Below are 18,943 nucleotides of genomic sequence, written 5' to 3'. Positions count from 1 at the left end.
GCTGCCTAAAATAATAGCGGAAACATATTCAAGTATCTGTCGAGAAAGCCTTGGGGCTAGACCACAAAAATCCAAATTTCAGGGTAAAATTCATAAAGATAATACTAAACAACAACCTGAGGGTAATAAGAAACACTGAGATAAAAAGCAACAAACACCCAAAAAAGAAAGGGGAGAATCTCCACGTATAGAGACCCCACAGAATAGATATAATTTCAGGATTAGAGATAATATAAAAACGTCTGATAGATATCAATATACTGATACACGCCAATCTCGTTCCTTTCAGGACTCATTGGAAAAAAGAAATGAGAGAGGTGGGCAATCAGAGTGAAGAACAGAGTACGTGAAACCGAGACAGGAATCACAACGCTCTTCGGAGGTTTCTTCTAAAAAGGAAGAGAAACCTGTACAACAAAAACAACAATTTAAAAAGAAAAAATGGCAGCAGTCTCAGTTCGACATGCCTCACAGGAAGAGGGTCCTCTTGAAGGACAAGAACTGGGCTCTAGCACTGCTAGACAGCACGGCAGAGGTCACAATAGTTCGCCGGAATCTTCTGGAGCATCTGGAGGTGAAAGCAACTGATGACTTTATACAAGTAGAAACTGTGGACATGCTTGTCTCCTAGCCTGATCGGGTGTACAAAGTAACACTACAATTAGAAGGAGACATTGAACGCACGATACACGCAATCTTTTGGGACCGTGTAGTCAAAGTATATGATATCTTGTTGGCTGAACAAGATTGGCCGCCTGATTTTGTCCGCACCTGCCCATATGGAGAAGAGGTCATTAAACCTTCTTTCTAGCCCCTTGTTCCGGAGGAACTCGCCGAGTCCTATTCTATAGAATGGACTCTAGCACAAGCACCCGCGTTATATAGAAATCACGTGGGGTGGGATAGGGACTCTCCATACCATGTTATTCCTATTAAAAGTGAACCTCAGCCACAACTGCAGTATCCCATAAAACATGAAGCAAGGGCACCGGTGAGAGAGATACTCACACAATTGGAATACCAGGGTGTGACTGAACCCTGTGTCTCACCGATGAATAATCCTTTATTCCCTGTAGCTAAGCCGGATCATTCATACAGAATAGTACTAGACTACAGACATTTAAACGGACATACACGTACATATGCTATACAAAACTCACATAGCACTGCACTAATGAGCAACATTGTGCGGAAAAAATACAAAACAACTTTAGACATCTCGAATGGGTTCTTCTGCCAGAATATAGCGCCTGAAAGCAGGGACTTAACAAGCTTTAGTGCATTAAGCTCTCAGAAAAAAATCTGTCATTTGCCTCAGGGGTATAAGAACAGCCCAGGACTGTTTGCGGCTCATGTGACTGCTATTTTACATGAGATAGACCCTGAAGCATTCTCATACATAGATGATATATATCTCATGGATGACGAGTTGCTACAACATTTAAGATGGTAGCCCGCATTGTTGTAGGGTTTGCCGAACTTGGCCACAAATTTAACTTTAAAACATCAAAAATTGCCTTCCTCGGCATCCTGTTCCTGGGATATGAGCTGTCGAGTGAAGGGAAGAGCCTAGCGCCACCATTTTTAGAAAAGTGTGCACAATTACAACCACCGAATACGATTAAAAAACTTCAATCGTTGTTGGGTTTTCTAAATTTTGGCAGAACATACATTCCTGATTATGCAACCCGCATAAAACCTTTATATGACTTAATACGTCCCGATTTTTCAAGTAAATTCTGGACAGTTGAACATACACGCACTCTTCGAGAATTGCAGACAGACATGCTAGCAGCAAAACATTTACACACAAGGGACAGCAAAACACATTTGGTCATCAGGGTAATAGCTGGGGCCATCGGTTTCACCTATGTGACATTTAATGAAGGTGAGACAGTCCCAATAGCATACAAATCACATTGTATTCAGCTGCTGAACAACGCTTTGCACCCACAGAGAAAATTCTAACTGCTGTACAGATGGCTGTTATTAAAGAAAGACCTCTTACCCAAGGGAAAAGCATCATTGTTGTTTCTCCAATTCCAGCCCTAGAGGCTGTTACAAAAGCTAGCGTTCCGAACACAAAAGCACTTCATCCACGTTGGATACAATGGGCTACATCTCTAACAGCCACTGATGTAGACTACATTTTTTATCCAAAGTTACAAACTCAAGAATTTCTACAACATAAAGTGGAATATCCAGTTCCAGTGAATACTTTGCCTATTGATCAATATCATAGAGTCATGTACACCGATGGCTCTGCGCAACCAGCGATTGGAACTAAACATCAATACTCTGCTGCTTGTGCAGTTGTAAGCGGCTATATGGAGGGGGAGAAATGTTGTTCCCTACATACCTATACACAGACCTTAGGGGATTGTGCAGCACAATTGGCTGAGCTAAAAGCTCTGCTGATGGCACTAGAACATACGGATCCAGCGCAGCCCACGCTGATTGTTTGTGATTCATATTACTGTGTCCAGTCCTTTAATGAATATCTGCATTACTGGCGTCAGAATGGGTTCAGTGATTCCAAAGGCAACACCATAAAACACAGACTCCTGTGGGGGAAGGTAGCAGACCTGAAAGAGACGCTACCGAAAGTCCATGTTGTGCATACACTTGGACACCAGTGCGTTGGAATACACGTTGCTGGAAATACTTTGGCTGATGAAGCCGCAAAGTCAGCGGTGGCAGTAGCCACTGTAGCTGCAGTGACTCGTTCGAGTTCCAAACCAGACACAGACACTTTGGCTGCCATAAAAGCTACGATTGATGGTATGCCTTATCCTAAAGGACTTCCTAACAAATATCAATACTATCAGGTGTTAGTGGACCGCAATGGCCCAAGTACACACACTGTAACAGTCTGTTAGAAATTAAGAGGGGTGTCTGCGGCCAAGCGCCCGCCGCAGACACCCCTCTTAATTTCTAACAGACTGTTACAGTGTGTGTACTTGGGCCATTGCGGTCCACTAACACCTGATAGTTCATACAAATACATATTGGTCGCTGTTGATTCATGCTCCAGATTTGTATGGGTGTGGCCACAATGCTCGGCTGACTCTTGTACTGTTATTAAAGATTTGCGGTACATATGCAGTTGCTGCATTTCATTCGGACCAGGGCCCTGCTTTCGCCTCAAGGGCATTCAGGGACACCATGGCTTCGTTGGGGGTCCAACTGCAGTACTCGTCTCCATTTCATCCAGAGGGAAATAGTGTCGTGGAGCGATTAAACCGCGATTTAAAGCAATCTTTAACAGCCAGAGTCTTAAGTATGGGTCGCAGTTGGCTAACACACCTGTAGGGAGTTCAGAGAGCACTAAATAACTTGCCTAGAAGGTCCCTGGGGGGGGGTCGTACTTCATATGAGTGCCTGTTCGGAACACAAATGTTTGTTCTGGATCTTGATGGTCCTGGCGTGGAGGCAGCAGAACACCTTTTGATATAAATGATTGTATCACTGTTTTACAGGAATTACAACAGTTCCATGAAGATAACTCTTCTAAAAGTGCTGCCTCCACAGGAATTAAGGATGTGCCTGTAACATCTACCGGCTGGATTCCCAGAATTGGGGATCTTGTACGTGAAGTCACAGACGACATCAGAACCCTGATGGACAACGGTGAAACAGTCGCCCTCATTCTCCTCGACCTCTCGGCTGCCTTTGACACCGTCTGTCACCGCACCCTAATCACCCGCCTACGCTCCACCGGGATCCAAGGCCAGGCCCTGGACTGGATCGCCTCCTTCCTCGCTAACCGCTCCCAAAGAGTTTACCTCCCTCCGTTTCGCTCAGAACCCACCAAGATCATCTGCGGCGTACCTCAAGGCTCATCGCTCAGCCCGACACTCTTCAATGTCTACATGAGCCCCCTCGCCGACATCGTACGCAAGCACGACATCATCATCACCTCCTACGCCGACGACACCCAACTTGTACTCTCCCTCACCAAGGACCCCGCCAGCGCCAAGACCAACCTACAAGAGGGTATGAAGGACGTCGCAGATTGGATGAGGCTCAGCCGCCTAAAGCTGAACTCTGAAAAAACGGAAGTCCTCATCCTCGGCAACACCCTGTCCGCCTGGGACGACTCCTGGTGGCCCACGGCCCTCGGCACCGCACCGACCCCCGCAGACCACGCCCGCAACCTCGGCTTCACCTTGGACCCTCTTCTCACCATGACCAAGCAAGTCAACGCCGTGTCCTCCGCCTGCTTCCTCACTCTCCGCATGCTCCGCAAGATCTTCCGCTGGATCCCCGCCGACACCAGAAAAACCGTGACCCACGCCCTTGTCACGAGTCGCCTGGACTACGGCAACACCCTCTACGCCGGGACCACCGCCAAACTCCAAAACCGCCTGCAACGCATCCAAAACGCCTCGGCCCGCCTCATCCTCGACGTACCCCGCAACAGCCACATCTCCGCACACCTGAGACACCTGCATTGGCTCCCAGTCAGCAAAAGGATCACCTTCCGTCTTCTCACCCACGCACACAAAGCCCTCCACAACAAGGGACCGGAATACCTCAACAGACGCCTCAGCTTCTACGTCCCCACCCGCCCCCTCCGCTCCGCTGGCCTCGCACTTGCTGCCGTCCCTCGCACCCGCCGCTCCACGGCGGGTGGGAGATCTTTCTCCTTCCTGGCGGCCAAGACCTGGAACTCCCTCCCCACCAGCCTCAGGACCACCCAGGACCACTCCGCTTTCCGGAGACTCCTAAAGACTTGGCTGTTCGAGCAGCGATAACCCCCCCTTTCCCCCCTAGCGCCTTGAGACCCGCACGGGTGAGTAGCGCGCTTTATAAATGTTAATGATTTGATTTGATTTGATTTGAAAAGGTCGCAGTAAGAATTTGGCCCTTCTTATCGGGCACCAGTCCCTGTATTGGGGATACACGGTACCAGAACTGTTATTCTACCACCGTTGCCAGGTGCCAAAGAAAATCGTTTTGTTTCAATTGACAATGTCAAACTACAATATGTGGCCGATTCTGCACAGCCGACCAAGAGGAACATCCAGTAGTACTGGAGAAGAAGTTCCGCTACAAGTTGTTTATACCAACACTGATACCTCTCCGAGCTTGGAGAGGGTGGATGATGATGATCTTGCATTAGTTCCACTAACAACAAGCAATTTAGAAAACATTTGATCAAGTCACCATGACTACAAGCCAGGCGGATGGTGCTGTCTACCATCCACTATCATGCCACCACAGGAAACACCAACTCCACCATTGACCACGGCTACGCCATTTGCACGAACTGCCTCTAGTTACTTTGCCGACTTTAACGAAGGTCTATCGGACTCGTTTGCCTCTTCGACAGCTAACCTGTCAGGTGCACGTAAGCTAATACATTGGCTTAAAGAAACAAATTTCATTTTTCCATGGAACTATGTATGGCTTTCTTGACTGTCCTAGCCTTTCTACTTTGGATTGGTTTTGTTATTACCTTTTTCTTGTTAATACATGGTCATTTTCTTCCCAAGAGATCAGCGGTTGAACAGGTGGAGGAGGTTTTGAAACCACATTTTTCATCACCTAAGATCCGAAGAGACTTGTCTTTTGTGAACATTTCCGCAGTGCCAATTCCTGATGGGATTGTTTGGGACAAAGTAATGTTCGATATATATGGTCCCACGGAAATTATTCAAATACTGTATGTGTTAAAATTATCAATGAATGATATAGTCATACCAGGCATTGTATCTGATGATTGGGATGTGAAAACAGTTGATTCTATGATGACAGAGTTGCAATATTATACTGTCTATGAAAATGAAGATGTTTACCAACATAAATTATGGTGATATGTTTTGCTATAATTATTATGGGCACCACTTCATACATAGAGCGAATAGTCCAAAAATGATATTTAATTACACGCAATGGGAACATTGTCCAACTCCACCGCAAGGGAGTTCAAAAACTTATACTGACAAGGTTGCGTATTTTTCTGGGCATCGTCAAAAAAATGCTGAGTCATATTATTTTAAAGTAACTCCTACTAAGGATATACATATGTTATTGACCAACACAAAATTTATATATTCGGAATCCTTTGTTTCCCAGTTATCAATAGAATGTTATGAATGCTAAATCAAATATATTGATTTGAAAAGTGTTTGGGGAACAAAAAATTGGCAGACCAAGGGTACAGAAACATTGTTTAGAGCATGTCTCATCCCTGTTCAAATGATCTTTTTGAATGAAACAGTGCAACAAACAAGTTGTTAAGGCTTAGCAACAATCAGGGAATTAAATATGCCCAGTATACCTGCCCCTGCAAAATTTGACAACTGGCAACTGGCAAAAGTACACAAATGCAACAATACACGAGCTCAATGCTTCACTGACACATCCAGGCGGGTGGTTATTATGGCCCACAGATACCAACGGCTGTCATCAGCGTTTTGTCACCTCCTCGGGGGGGTTTCCGGATGAGTAGGCCAGACCCTCGCTATATATCACATTGTGACATAATTACAACATATAGTGTCAGAAAATTGTGCCAGCAGTGGCTAAAATCATCCTCACTAGATGCGGTTAAAGCACACCTCAATCTCCTGTCTAACAACGCTGACTTACAAGATTTTTTGTCAGGCCCCAAGATAACACGTAGAAAACGTTTCTTGTATGAAGTATACAATGAAATATGGAAAACTTCTCAACAAGAGGCCGCAGTCCGAATAAGGCAAATAGACCAGGAAAATTTGAAAAAGTAATTAGCTGTGGTGGATAATGGGATTCACACTATGTCCAACCGGATATATAAAATTAACAATATTGTTTCTTCTGCTATAGACATTATACAGTCTGATATGTCTTCTTTATACCATGGACAGAGTCAGACCAGGTCCATTATGCAGTTGTGTTGGACACTTCAAACATTGAAGGTGGGTCGCGTTCCGTGGCAGCAAATCAGTGCCAGGGAAATATTTTTTTCCTTTAATTTAACGCGGCAACAACAACTAATGGCAAAGAAAGAAGCGACTTATGTCATGCTTAACGCTGAGAAAATAGAAAGACTGCCTTTTACCGTGGCCGAGATTCCTTTGGCAGAGGGGTTAATACATGGGGTTATTAATCTGCCCATTTCAACATTACAATTCACTTCTTGTTTAAAACATGTTCCGGTAGGCAGATATGAAAAGTTGGGAGATAGTTACATCCATGAGGTGTGGGAGCTTCCCTTCTCGTACAAATGCCTCAATGGCATGAAATAGGTCTTTCTTAGCAGTAGTGAATGCAAGACTTTAGTCAGCCATTCGATGATTTGTAAGCAGCTGTCCTTGCATGGGGCGTGCAATGCCTCGGTTGCAAACTTGGCTTGGTATCTGAAGGGAGTTCCAGTCCTCTTGATTAAACGCATGTTCCAGGTGTTTTCAAACGGCAGCTACGTCCTTCTCAATAGTGAAGACTGTTGTGGAATGCGGGCCGGAATAGTTTACGTTGTTTCGGTCTCTAAGGTTGTTACATGCTGCGGGAACATGTTGTTTACCCCCACTAAATTAAGGGAGGTAGCTGATATCTGGCCTCATATTGCTACTTCCAAGGTGAATTTCGACAAGTTGAGTAGACTCAAGGCTTTATTGTTTCAGAAGCATGTGGCCCTTACATCTGCACGCGAGACCTACGCACTTCAAGTGGCAGGGTCGTCGGCAGAAATACAGTCCCTGTTAAATACAAACTTTCCGAGACACTTTTGCGTCGGCAAGGCAGGATTAGCACATTTTTTCAAAGCTGTTGGTATTGGTTTTGTTCACACCTTCTCCTCTATATTCGGTTTGATACCTTCAGCTATTAACTCAATTTTCAGAAGTATTTTTGGGGGATTTTCAATAACTTTGGTTTTATTAGCCGGCATTTTGCTGTTGCTGTTGTTTTTCTGCAATGGCTGTCCCGCCGCAACAAGGACAAATGAAGGTGCTCCCATCAGCACAGCTGTGTCGTGAACGCATTGTGCAGCAATTTGGAGCAACACTCCTGGAACATTTGGGGTGTGACTGGTCTTTGTCATTCAGACCGGTTTTGGATTGTGTGCAACCTGTGTTTCGGTGCAGTTGGTGCACTTTTGAACATGCACTGGAAGTTTGTCTTTCACAGCAACGCCCCTCAGTGATTGATGCTGATCTGTTGATGTTCTCGTTGAGGGTTCATTACCAGACATGCGCACTACGGTTGCGTTTGCTGAGAGAAGCTGATTACGAGCTACCCTTCCTGGAGGAAGTTACCATCAACTCGTTCATGGGCACTGCACGGGATGCCGCCTTGGTCGAAACTGGGGCTATGGAACACACCTGCTCCTTCGTAGTTTTTGGCGCAGATTTACCAGTTTTGCCATCTGCTGAAGTGGAAGATCTCTTGCTTTCCATAACTTGTGATTAATTCGGAACAGTTCTACATTGACATTTTTTTCTTAGAATTCGGCTCTAAGCTGCATGCTCACTTATAAATTGTCAAGTAATATGCTATTGTGAATTCTTAACTTGTCAAAATTAAGTAGGGTTTACATATATTTTAGGTTAGGGTATTTTAGCTTTGGCTTGAACCACTTTCTACCGACAAGGGGAGGGTGTTGTGTAGCCATTTTAAGTATAGCTCCATGCACGTTAGTTTAACATACTAGCCCGCAATGCACTTTGCCCTAGATATATTTTATTCAGCTTTGCACTGTTATTTTACAATAACCAGTTTTACGGTCTTGTTTTAATTTCTTCTATCACACTGTTTAGCTTCGTTCAGCGCTGTGTTCTCAAACAATGCATTCTTGATCGCCCTGTGCTTTAGTCAAAGCTACAGTCTGGTACATTGCCGGTAAAATGAGGTAGAAGTTTAGTCTCCAACATTCGTAGAAAATACACATCCTTACGTAGGGACATTTTCTTAGAACATTTGCTGTGTTAGTTATAAAAACACTTTCTAGTCCTAGTACACGTCAAGAGTGAGATTCCAGCCAGGGAACCACAACTGTATGCTGAATGCCCCGTTGCAGATGCTGATGCAGAGTACAGGCCTTTGCTCAGGTATGAGGGTTGATGTCTTCCCAGGGGAACCTGAAAGGCAGGCTTAGAGCTTAACATGCTGTGCTCGAAATATAATTTAGAGAGGGAATAATCCATCGATACTAACAGCACTATGATAGCCTTATTCTTGTGCTTCACTCTCATCGTCACTATTTTAATATTACTGTGTTGTGTAGTTCTGGTTATTGCAGTTCACGCTTTGCTATCCAAAATGCAGTTGTTTCATTAAAACAATCTTTAAAACTTATACTGCCTTTATTGTCATTTATATATGAGACCGTACTGTGTATGAGAGAACCGGTTGTGACCTGAGTGACCACGACTTCCCTGAGAAGTACTGGTATGTCATGCGCTCGGCTGCTCAATTGTCTCCACCACTTGAGAGATGAGGCGCTGCTAGTTAGCTGGAGCAAAACCCGGATTTGGAGTGACAAGCGTCATCCACCGTGGGTCAGACTAAGTCCCCCACATAGTGGACGATCTTGCTGCTCAAAATCCAGTAGTCTCATTAGGATAATGAGAGCCTACGCAACAATATATATATATATATAGAGAGAGATGTATATATAAGAAACATAGGCTCTCATTAAGTTGTAACCGTCGTGCGGCCGCCAATGGTGTTGCGGCTGTGCGACGGGTGCAGCTGCACCCATCGCGCTTTTCACTCTCTGCTGTACAGACAGTGAAAAGCAGTGTGGGGCTGTGCAAGGGGGCCCCTGCACAGCCCATGCCAAAGGCATGGGCAGTGCAAGGGCCCTCAGGGGCCCTGCGACTCCCCTTCCCGCCAGCCTTTCCATGGCAGTTCCTACCGCCATGGAAAGGCTGGCGGGAAGGGGACTCGTAATCCTCTGGGCAGCACAGCAAGCAGCGCTGCCCTGGTGGATTACAACCGCCGGGACCACTGTGGCCGAAAACCGCCAGTCACGGCGGTGCGACTGCGGTGCTTCCGCCGCGGTCGTAATCCCTGAGTTTGGACCGCCAGCCTGTTGGCAGTACAACCTCCAAAACAGCGGCAACTGCTTCCCGCCAAGTTGTAACCGTTGTGCGGCCGACAATGCCACCGCACCTCGTCGCTCCTCTTTTCTGGTCACTGGAGGCAGAGACTCACAGCCTTCCCTGTGGCCAATCCTAACGCTGCATGAAAGCAGCGTTAAGATTGTCTGGAGCACCCTGGCTGGGCGCTCCCAGGCAAACTGGAAGCCTGTGCCTACTCTCTCCAGCCCAGCAAAACAGTGCCGGGTTGGAGAGAGCATAGAGCGCATGAGTGTTTGACCGCCCCGAGACGGTTGGCCAAACATAGATGCGCACTGAGGGGGAGTGCTGTCATGTGCACTCCCCCTTTGTCCCTGTCATCCCCCATGGCCCTGCCCCTTTAACAATAAAATGATAATAAAAACAGTTTATTATTGTTTTATTGTTAAAGGTTTGCAGCTTCTGAAGCAGCGGGGAGAAGGAAATGCTTCTTCGCCATAGCGGAACAGCCACTGCTGGCCTTTCAGTATAGCTATACGTGACACAACCCCCAATTCAGGCAACAGACTGCTTTCTGAGATACCCACTTGGCCGCAACATGGGAGCCGGCTCCAAATGGAGCTGGCGGTGTTGCGGCTGTGCGACGGGTGCAGCTGCACCTGTCGCGCTTTTCACTGTTTGCTGTGCAGACAGTGAAAAGCAGTGTGGGGCCCTGCGACTCCCCTTCTCGCCAGCCTTTCCATGGCGAGAAGGGGATTCGTAATCCCCTGGGCAAAGCTGACTGCCAGGGTTGTTATGAGGCCCTAAATATTACATTTTTCGTGCCTCTTGGCATTTCAGAATGCATGACACAGCTGCACTCCACATTGGTAATTGTAAAGTTTGGCATTGGCATATACTGATGTGGTAGGTGGCAGTAACCGATGAGGTGTATAGAATGTATGGAACTGAGGACGCATATACTCACATGTATTTTGGTGCATTTATTGCAATAAATGCAGGGGTATAAAATACATACATCACAGAGAAACGCAAAATATGGAGAATATTTCATTGTTGCTTGTGAAATACGGAGTTTATCATCATAATGACAGCCCTCAAACCAACCTGCAGAGTTATAACATCGTCAGGGCTGTTGGGATTATGAAGCATGAAGAACAAAATTATGCAGCATGATAACTAAATTATGGTTCAAAAATGCAAATATGCTGCACATTTTCTGGCAGGATTATATGAACTCACGTTGGCTACTAACACCATTTTTGGTGAGATCTGCAAATTTTGCAAATTATTGGCAAATGCAGTAAATCCCTTACTATGCAGTACTGGTTTCAAAGCATCACATAAACCTCAGTTTTGCATTGCCCATTTATTTAAACAACGTGTCTGTAGGAGGCTGGCTTGGCTTATAGTGGGTACCTGATGGTACTTACACCTTGTGCCAGGTCCAGTTATCCCTTATTAGTAGATTTTTAGTGCTCTAGCAGCTTAGGCTCCTTCTATACCACTTATATCATATGGCACTATATCATAAGAAACACAATACTCAGAGTTACTAAAAATAAAGGTACTTTATTTTAGTGACAACATGCCAAAAGTATCTCAGAGGATATACTCCCTTAGGAGGTAAGTAATATACACAAAATATACACACAAACCAAAATCAGGTAAGTAAAACACTTAGAAAAGTAGTGCAAACACCGTAGAACACAATAGAATGCAATAGGAGACAATAGGCCTAGGGGCAACACAAACCATATACTCCAAAAGTGGAATGCGAACCAAGAATGGACCCCAGGCCTAGTGTAGTGTGTAGAGGGTCACTGGGAGAGTAAGAAAACACTAAGGGTGTCCAAGGTACCCCACCCCAAGACCCTGGAAAGTAGGAGTAAAGTTACCCTACTACCCCAAAAAGACAGTAAAGTCGAGATAGGGGAATATGAAAAGACAACAACTGACTGCAAAGCACTGAAGACGGATTCCTGAACCTGAGGACCTGCAAAGGAAGGGGACCAAGTCCAAGAGTCACCAAGTGTCCGGGGGGGGGCAGGAGCCCACTAAACCCCGGATTAAGGTGCAAAAGGGCTGCCTCTAAGTGGAAGAAGCTGAAGATTCTGCAACAACGGAAGGTGCCAGGAACTTCTCCTTTGGTCAGAAGATGTCCCATGGTGTGCTGGAGGATGCAGAGTTGTTTCCACGCAGAAAGACCGCAAACAAGCCTTGCTAGCCGCAAGAGTCATGGTTGAAGGTTTTGGATGCTGCCAGGGCCCACGAAGGACCAGGAGGTCGCCCCTTGGAGGAGGAGACAGAGGGTGGGGTTAAGCAACAGAGAGAGCCCACGCAGAAGCAGGCAGCACCCGCAAAAGCACCCGAACGGGCGTTCAGGAAATCTGAGCACAGCGGTCGTCTCAGCACAACAAAAGAGGGTCCCACAAAGTCGGAGATCAACTCAGCGAGGTGGGCAGTGCAGGACAGAGTGCTGGGGACCTGGGCTGTGCTGTGCACAAAGGAAGTCTTGCAAAAGTGCACAGAAGCCCTAGCAGCTGCAGATCACGCAGTACACAGGCTTACTGTCTGGCGTGGGGAGGCAAGGACTTACCTCCACCAAATTTGGACAGAAGGACCACTGGACTGTCGGGTCACTTGGATCCAGCTCCTGTGTTCCAGTGACCACGCTCGTCGCGATGAGAGGGCACCCAGAGGACCGGTGATGCAGAAGTTTGGTGCCTGCGTTGGCAGGGGGAAGATTCCATCGACCCACAGGAGATTTCTTCTTGGCTTCCAGTGCAGGTTGAAGGCAGACAGCCCTTAGAGCATGCACCACCAGGAAACAGTCGAGAAAGCCGACAAGATTAGGTGCTACAATGTTGCTGGTAGTCTTCTTGCTACTTTGTTGCGGTTTTGCAGGCGTCCTGGAGCAGTCAGCGGTGGATCCTTGGCAGAAGTTGAAGAGAGAAGTGCAGAGGAACTCTGGTGAGCTCTTGCATTCGTTATCTGAAGAGAAACCCACAAGAGAGACCCTAAATAGCCCTCAGAGGAGGATTGGCTACCTAACCAGATAAGAGCCTATCAGGACGGGTCTCTGGCGTCACCTGCTGGCACTGGCCGCCACTCAGAGGTCTCCATTGTGCCCTCACACCTCTGCATTCAAGACGGCAGAGGTCTGGGACACACTGGAGGAGCTATGGGCACCACCCCTGGGGTGGTGATGGACAGGGGAGTGGTCACTCCCCTTCCCTTTGTCCAGTTTTGCGCCAGAGCAGGGTCTGGGGGATCCCTGAACTGGTGTAGACTGGTTTATGCAAGGAGGACACCATATGTGCCCTTCAAAGCAATTCCAGAGGCCAGGAGAGGCTACTCCTCTCAGGCCCTTAGCACCTATTTCCAAAGGGAAGGAAATCCTTTGTTCTTCCTGGGACTGGGCTGCCCAGGCCCCAGGGGGGCAGAAACCTGTCTGAGGGTTGGCAGCAGCGGTAGCTGCAGAGAAAACCCCAGAGAGCTAGTTTGGCAGTACCTGGGGTTCATGCTGGAAACTACACAAAGGTATTGACCTATATGTAGTTCACACGTGTAATGGTGTCCCCACACTCCCAAAGTCTGGGGAAATTGCCCTGAACAATGAGGGGGCACCTTGGCTAGTGCCAGGGTGCCCTCACACTTAGTAACTTTGCACCTAACCTTCACTAAGTGAGGGTTAGACATATAGGTGACTTATAAGTTACTTAAGTGCAGTGTAAAATGGCTGTGAAATAACGTGGACGTTATTTCACTCAGGCTGCAGTGGCAGTCCTGTGTAAGAATTGTCTGAGCTCCCTATGGGTGGCAAAAGAAATGCTGCAGCCCATAGGGATCTCCTGGAACCCCAATACCCTGGGTACCTAGGTACCATATACTAGGGGATTATAAGGGTGTTCCAGTGTGCCAATTAGAATTGGTAAAATTAGTCACTAGCCTGCAGTGACAATTTTAAAAGCAGAGAGCATAAACACTGAAGTTCTGGTTAGCAGAGCCTCAGTGATACAGTTAGGCACCACACAGGGTACACATATAGGGCACAACTTATGAGCACTGGGGTCCTGGCGAGCAGGATCCCGGTGACACAGGCAAAAACAAACATACATATAAGTAAAAAATGGGGGTAACATGCCAGGCAAGATGGTACTTTCCTACAGTGTCCAAGAAAGGTAAAGAAAGCATGAATATGTTAATTCCAAACAATGCTCATGGTGAGCTTCACTTTTAAGAAAAACTGCTTCTTCAAACTAATTACCCCAAAATAAACATGCAATATAAAAAATACATAACAGGGGCATGGCAGAGCCACCAAAGATGGCCGTTGCAATTCTGTGAGGCGCTGTCTCCAGTCCTAAACATCCAAATTCATCCAAGGTTCCGTGAGCTTAGGTAGGTTCCCGGTATGCAGTAGAGATCTCAGCTCTTGCAGAGTCCCAGTCCGATGGTCCTGAGGCAACCCTGAGGCTCTGAGCAGCCCTCCAGAACAAGGAGCTCACGCAGCTGGACAATAAGGTCTGCCAAGGAGCAAGACCCCCTCAACCCCTCCTCTGGACGACATAGCTGCTCATGCCCCACTTAGGCACCAGATGGTGAGGTGAGCTGCGTGGTTCTGTGGCTAGTCACAGAAAGGGGAGAACTTGGGCCTTGAGGTGTGCCCGCAGGATTACCAGAGGGGCCTAAGGAGACCCAGAGCCAGCACAACCCAAGAGACCAGTCCTGTGAGCACCTGCAAGGATAGCGCTACAACAACAGAGCAAGGCCCCTGTGGGGAGGACCCTGCCCACAGAGTGACGTGACTGCCCATGCCCCCCTTGCTGATCAAGGGGTGAGATGGGCTGTGCCTTATCACATCCTGTAGTTGTAAGGCTAGTATGCAATTGTATGAACAACTGTTAGTCATTACATCCTTAGTACTACCTGAGAGATGTAGTGTAATCTAAAAAAAAGTTTGCATTTTTCTTTACTGAGTTGATTACCCTTTTTGTGCAAACGTATAACAGTTCCAGATGATGTTCCTGACGTAGCTTTTGTATTTAACCCCTTAGCTGCCCCAGAGCTGAGACCCTTTTTTATGTGAAGGGGCACTTTGTGCTTAAGCGTTCATAACTTTTTTCCACAAAAGGTGTCCGTGTCAAAATTGTGGAAAAACAGGTCTAGAAAAGACAGTAAAGGGTAAAGCCTGGGAGCCACAGACCCTATAATGGCTTAACTTTGGACTTGACAACTGTCTAAACCCTGCATTGGGCAGAACCCCCTTTGCCCACATTGAACAATCAGGTAGATGTATTTAGGGTAGGCAGATGAAGAAAATGTTAAATAAAGTAAATCTGTGGTCTTCGATAATTTCATCCGGTTAATTTATTAATTGTATCTCAAAGCATTTCTTTTTCATAAGCCAACATGTGTTTCACCCACTATGCTCAACGCAGGCTTTGGGCTTTTTTCAAGGCTACAGACTAGGGCTGTTGAGGCAGAAGTATAAGGACACAAAAAGAAGAGACACTCCATGTTTTAAGCAGTTGGTCCTGGTTTCTGTATCGTCATATCCAAAAAGTGCGTCCTTCGGTTAGTAGAAAGATCTGAAAGGAGAGTCTCTGTGGTCCATTAGAGAGAAAGGTGCATGTAAGCCTGGCGATCCATGTAGCAGGATCTTTCTACTAACAGATGGACGTACTTTTTGAACATGACAATAACACAGGCATAACACGTGTTAGCTGGCTTATGAAAAATAATGTTTTGAATCATGCTTAATAGATTAACTGGAAGAAATTATCACAGACCACAGATTTAGTTTAACTAACATTTGCTTAAATTGCATACCTTAATACATTCTACAATGTCAAAAGTGTGCCCTTGTTTTCCCACAAGTTGTGGATTCTAAAGGTATCCCGGGTATGTAAATTGTCATGGCGTAGTCCCAGGAAATAGCCAATAAACAGCATTTTTTTTTTTTTTGCACAAAAAAAAAAAGTGTGCAAGAAAGCATATTTTTAAACAATAAATAGTATCAACAACAAGGTAAGAAAACCAGTTGTAAAAAACAAAAACTTTTAATCACAGTTTTTGCCTTTTTCTAAGCATTAGCTGATTTTCCCTATTTTCTTCCTAGCTGTTTGCAGTCTGTAATGGAAGCAGGGGATGAACCCAGAAAGCTACAAATTCAGCAAGGGGTCATTTTGTGTAGATCAATTGTGGTTTGCCTAAAGAAACAAATAGCTGAAATTCAAAATAATGGAAATAAGTAGGAAAAATAGAAACAGGTAACAGTATTTTCATTTGTATTTTTTGCCGCAATGACTGTTTTACAAAAGTAATAAACCATTATATATATCAGAACCTTCTGATCACAGAGATATATAGGCCCTCATTACAACCTTGGTGGTAAATCCTGCTTACCACCGTGCTGACGGCCGTCAAGATACCGTGGCCGTGACAGAAATCCGCTACAGGTATTACGCCCCACATCTCGTACTCTGCCACAATGCAGACACCCACAGACGTCCGCCACACCAAATGTCAGTGATGAACTGGCGATAGCAAAACCCACACAGTCACGCCAACAGAAATACCCCCACAGTATCACGACCCACGAATCAACGCAGCGGTCATTCAACCGCAGTGATCCATTGGTGGTACACACCGCCGCGCTCAAAATACACAAACACTTACAAAACACAACCACATTGGACAATTCAAAATACACACACCTGATACACATACACACACCACACCCACACCCACACACCACTGTAAAACACACACCCACATTACCCACAACCCCTTTAAACGATTTTTTGGGAAGAAGCAGAGAGAGAGAGAATAGGAAACAGAACACCAGCATCCACAGGCACACAACACCATCACTCATACGACATCCACGCATCTCAAAGAACACACACCAACGCATCACACAGCACAACAAACATCACCCACACCACATTATGGCACCCCAAAAACACCCCAGGTTTTCTGAGGAGGTGCTCAGGGTCATGGTGGAGGAAATCATCCGGGTAGAGCCACAGCTATTCAGATCACAGGTGCAGCAGACGACCATTGCTAGGAAGATGGACCTATGACGGAGAAATGTCGAAACTGTCAACACAGTTGGACAGCAACCAAGAACACAGGATGACATCAGGAAGAGGTGGAACGACCTATGGGGGAAGGTGCGTCTGTGGTATCCAGACATCAGGTAGCCGTACAGAGAACTGGTGGTGGAACCCCACCTCCTCCCCACAACTAACAACATGGGAGGAGCATGTCTTGGCGATCATGCATCCTGAGGACCTCGCAGGAGCAGCAGAAGGACACAAACTCTCACCCATCACCCCAACCCCCCACGGATACCCCACTATCACAATCCACACATGGACACCCATCACCAAGTACAGTACAGATCCTCACCCAGGCCCCAAAATCACCAATCACACAAGGGCAAAGACAATAAGGAGTAAAGGGTAACTCACCCATTTCACAAGATGGCACACACAGATACAATAACTATGCATTTACACCCCAACAGGACCCCTACCCAACGTCACCGGACAGGAGGTGCCAGACATATCCAGTCTCCCCACAGAAGAAGCCCACAGTGACGACAGCAGCTCTGCACGCCTGGATAAAGATGACCAGCCCGGCCCATCAGGGACCTCTGGACAGTCGGTTCCCCTGCCACAGTCACAAACCACCACTGAACCTCCCCCCCCCCCCACAGGAAACACCAGCACAGCACCCACCCAGCGGGCCCATCCCTCTGTCCCCAGGACACGTCAATCAGCAGTGTGTCCACCACTACAGGGACCCCAGGCAACCCCACTAACCCAAGACAATCTGGGACCTGGTGTCAGTGGCAGCGGGCACACGGTTCAGGGGACAGAGGCACAGGATAACAGGGAAGCTGGGAGGACTGCTGTGCGACAGGGGGAGGACAGGCCGAGGGAACCCACTCTCCACGAGGCACTCTCCAACATCATGGGAGCATACCGCCATTCCCAGGAGACCATGGGCACGGTACTGGCCAAGTTTCAGGAGACCCAGCCGCTGCAGGAGGAACAGTACCCGGGGATCAGGGAGGAATTGAAGTCCATTAACACCACCCTGGTCACCATTGCAGGTGTGCTGGCAGACATGGCCAACACCATGAGGGAGACAGTGGCACACCAACGGGCCCCTGACACTAGCCTGAACGATGAACATCCCTCCACCTCTGCCGGCTCTTGTGGACAGGAGGTCCCACCACAGGACCAACATGCGACCAGCACCCCACCCCCTGCAGAAGGAGAACCAGCCTGCAAACAGTCCCTGAGATCCAGGAACAAGACAGAAAACATTGCCAAGACCCCCACCAGGAAATAAGACTCTCCTGATTATCACCCTTCTGTCCCACTATGTCACTCTGGCAACCTTGAACTGCCATTCCTCCACCTCCTATGCCCCCTTGGACAATGCACCTGTGATACCAATAGACTGGACCCCACCATGGACATTCCTCCACCATTACCCCAGCCCATTGCACATCCCCCTCCACTTATTAGCACTGAAATAAACACCCTTAAATCACAAAACAATATGGAGTCAGTCTATACTTTCACAAATTTGTTATTACAACCTCTCTGAAAAATAGCAATGCCAATGTTCATTTTCACATACTAATGTTCGACAGTTGTTAGGCAGCAGTAAACATAGCAAAAGGCAGAAAATGGTACCCAGATCTGTGAAATGGAAAGCCAAAGTGAACTGTCAGGGTCCATACACAGAGGTAAAAAGGCAGAATCATGCAATGTCCTACTGTAGTCTGATATGAGAGGAGCAGTGCCAGTCTCTTACCTGTGTCTCACTGGAAGTATTGCATGATGATGTTGTTTCCGTTGTCTATATCTCCTTTTTCTGCCTCCTCTTCCTCACTGTCCACAGGCTCCACA

This window comes from Pleurodeles waltl, chromosome 6 (genome assembly GCF_031143425.1).
Source record: "Pleurodeles waltl isolate 20211129_DDA chromosome 6, aPleWal1.hap1.20221129, whole genome shotgun sequence".
NCBI classification, from domain to species: domain Eukaryota; kingdom Metazoa; phylum Chordata; class Amphibia; order Caudata; family Salamandridae; genus Pleurodeles; species Pleurodeles waltl.
The sequence above is the reverse complement of the archived record's forward strand: the minus strand, read 5'-3'. Positions refer to the sequence as shown.